A 3162-nucleotide genomic window follows, 5' to 3' on the forward strand; every position below is an offset into this window, starting at 1 on the left:
GCCTTAACCTAACCTATGTTGTGCCTTAACCTAACCTATGTTGTGCCTTAACCTAACCTATGTTGTGCCTTAACCTAACCTATGTTGTGCCTTAACCTAACCTATGTTGTGCCTTAACCTAACCTATGTTGTGCCTTAACCTAACCTATGTTGTGCCTTAACCTAACCTATGTTGTGCCTTAACCTAACCTATGTTGTGCCTTAACCTAACCCATGTTGTGCCTTAACCTAACCCATGTTGTGCCTTAACCTAACCCATGTTGTGCCTTAACCTAACCCATGTTGTGCCTTAACCTAACCCATGTTGTGCCTTAACCTAACCCATGTTGTGCCTTAACCTAACCCATGTTGTGCCTTAACCTAACCCATGTTGTGCCTTAACCTAACCCATGTTGTGCCTTAACCTAACCCATGTTGTGCCTTAACCTAACGCATGTTGTGCCTTAACCTAACCCATGTTGTGCCTTAACCTAACCCATGTTGTGCCTTAACCTAACCCATGTTGTGCCTTAACCTAACCCATGTTGTGCCTTAACCTAACCCATGTTGTGCCTTAACCTAACCCATGTTGTGCCTTAACCTAACCCATGTTGTGCCTTAACCTAACCCATGTTGTGCCTTAACCTAACCCATGTTGTGCCTTAACCTAACCCATGTTGTGCCTTAACCTAACCCATGTTGTGCCTTAACCTAACCCATGTTGTGCCTTAACCTAACCCATGTTGTGCCTTAACCTAACCCATGTTGTGCCTTAACCTAACCCATGTTGTGCCTTAACCTAACCCATGTTGTGCCTTAACCTAACCCATGTTGTGCCTTAACCTAACCCATGTTGTGCCTTAACCTAACCCATGTTGTGCCTTAACCTAACCCATGTTGTGCCTTAACCTAACCCATGTTGTGCCTTAACCTAACCCATGTTGTGCCTTAACCTAACCCATGTTGTGCCTTAACCTAACCCATGTTGTGCCTTAACCTAACCCATGTTGTGCCTTAACCTAACCCATGTTGTGCCTTAACCTAACCCATGTTGTGCCTTAACCTAACCTATGTTGTGCCTTAACCTAACCCATGTTGTGCCTTAACCTAACCCATGTTGTGCCTTAACCTAACCCATGTTGTGCCTTAACCTAACCCATGTTGTGCCTTAACCTAACCCATGTTGTGCCTTAACCTAACCCATGTTGTGCCTTAACCTAACCCATGTTGTGCCTTAACCTAACCCATGTTGTGCCTTAACCTAACCCATGTTGTGCCTTAACCTAACCCATGTTGTGCCTTAACCTAACCCATGTTGTGCCTTAACCTAACCCATGTTGTGCCTTAACCTAACCCATGTTGTGCCTTAACCTAACCCATGTTGTGCCTTAACCTAACCCATGTTGTGCCTTAACCTAACCCATGTTGTGCCTTAACCTAACCCATGTTGTGCCTTAACCTAACCCATGTTGTGCCTTAACCTAACCCATGTTGTGCCTTAACCTAACCCATGTTGTGCCTTAACCTAACCCATGTTGTGCCTTAACCTAACCCATGTTGTGCCTTAACCTAACCCATGTTGTGCCTTAACCTAACCCATGTCGTGCCTTAACCTAACCCACGTTGTGCCTTAACCTAACCCACGTTGTGCCTTAACCTAACCCACGTTGTGCCCTAACGTAACCCACGTTGTCCCCTAACGTAACCCACGTTGTCGCCTAACGTAACCCACGTTGTCGCCTAAACCTGCTCTGTAATTGTTATACGACTCGTTCAATTAGTGTAGTGTTGCCCACCCGCAACCCTCGCAATATAGTTCGCTACTCGCACTCCCCGCTCCCCTGTGTATCGCTTCATGTTAAACACCTTGCAAGTCTTGCTCACTTTCCACATGCTCCTGCTGTACACTGTAATGTGGATGGCAGCAGGACGTACATGCCGCCCCTCCCCACGTCCCCACCTTGCCCCCTGCCTTCGCAAGCTGGTTGGTGAGAACTTTGCATGTTCAATGCCCTCCGCATGCGACGTACTCAGGCTACGTTGTGGTGCGGCCTGTGTCAACTGTCCGCTAATGTCGTACGCGTAAACCACAATCTGTACTGCACATTCGTCCTTATGTACTGAATGATACATCGTGGCACATGTGTGACCGTACAACGACTGCGCCCAAAAACGGCGGACCATACAGTGCAAATATTGTGCACGCAGCTACGTGTCGTCTCCCTATGAGAGCTGGATTGCAGTGTGGTACGCCATAGAGACGTGTGGGAGGAACGGACGCCGTGGATGGCGATCAGCATGAGCTGTCTGTTGATGTATTCGGACCTAGTCGTCTCTCCTCACACACCGTGATGGCATGGTGCACCGCGTTCCATATCTGCGACATGCTACAGAGGCCGGTTGACAGTCGTTCGAGCAATGGACATCGCATACGTACGGGGGCCACCTTCCACGTATTGTCTAGGCGTGCACATTTTGTTGCGTGTATGTGGGCAGACGTAGTGTGGCGTGACACCTGACACAGGCATGCAATAATCGTGGAAGTTGCAAATGGCGATGGACGCCTGCGTTTTCTGGTGAAGTTACGCAAATGAACAAATGGTAACCTGTTGTGGTGCGGTTGTTCTCGCTAGGGGTGAATCGGTGATGGCGACGATAGGTTGAGGTACTAACCGGTTGTTCCAGCGATACCCACCATGCCGACGAAACTGAACGGCATCTGGGTGTGAAGCGATACGCGGCGGTGGCTGGGTGGGACCGTCCCCGGCCGGTGAGGGGGCGCCTCCCGGCGTGCTGGCCGCGCGGTGCGTGGGCGCACGCGCTACAGCCGGCTGGTGGGGGCGGCCAGTGGCAGGCGCGCCGGCCGACGGACGCGGCAGGCGTCGCAGCTGCGCGCCGGCGCACCCTGCGCGCGGCGCCGTGCGGCCAAAGTAGGTCCTCGCGGGCCCGGTGCGAAGCGCGGTGGACATCTTCAGTGTGCTGGTCCGATTGAGGACTGTGTGCGTTGAGGATGCGCCGCCGCCCGGCGCTCGGCGCCGCGACGCCGTCTGCTGCTCGGTCGCCCCAGCGGTTCTCGCTGGTGGTTTGTATCGCAGCTGTGCGGATGTGTTGGCGCGTGCGCTGTGCTGGGAGAGTTCGCTTCGGCACCCAAGTGGGGCTTTTGTCCTTCTGTGGCGCTGGCGT

This window comes from Schistocerca piceifrons, unplaced genomic scaffold (genome assembly GCF_021461385.2).
Source record: "Schistocerca piceifrons isolate TAMUIC-IGC-003096 unplaced genomic scaffold, iqSchPice1.1 HiC_scaffold_954, whole genome shotgun sequence".
In the NCBI taxonomy this organism is placed as follows: Eukaryota; Metazoa; Arthropoda; class Insecta; order Orthoptera; family Acrididae; genus Schistocerca; species Schistocerca piceifrons.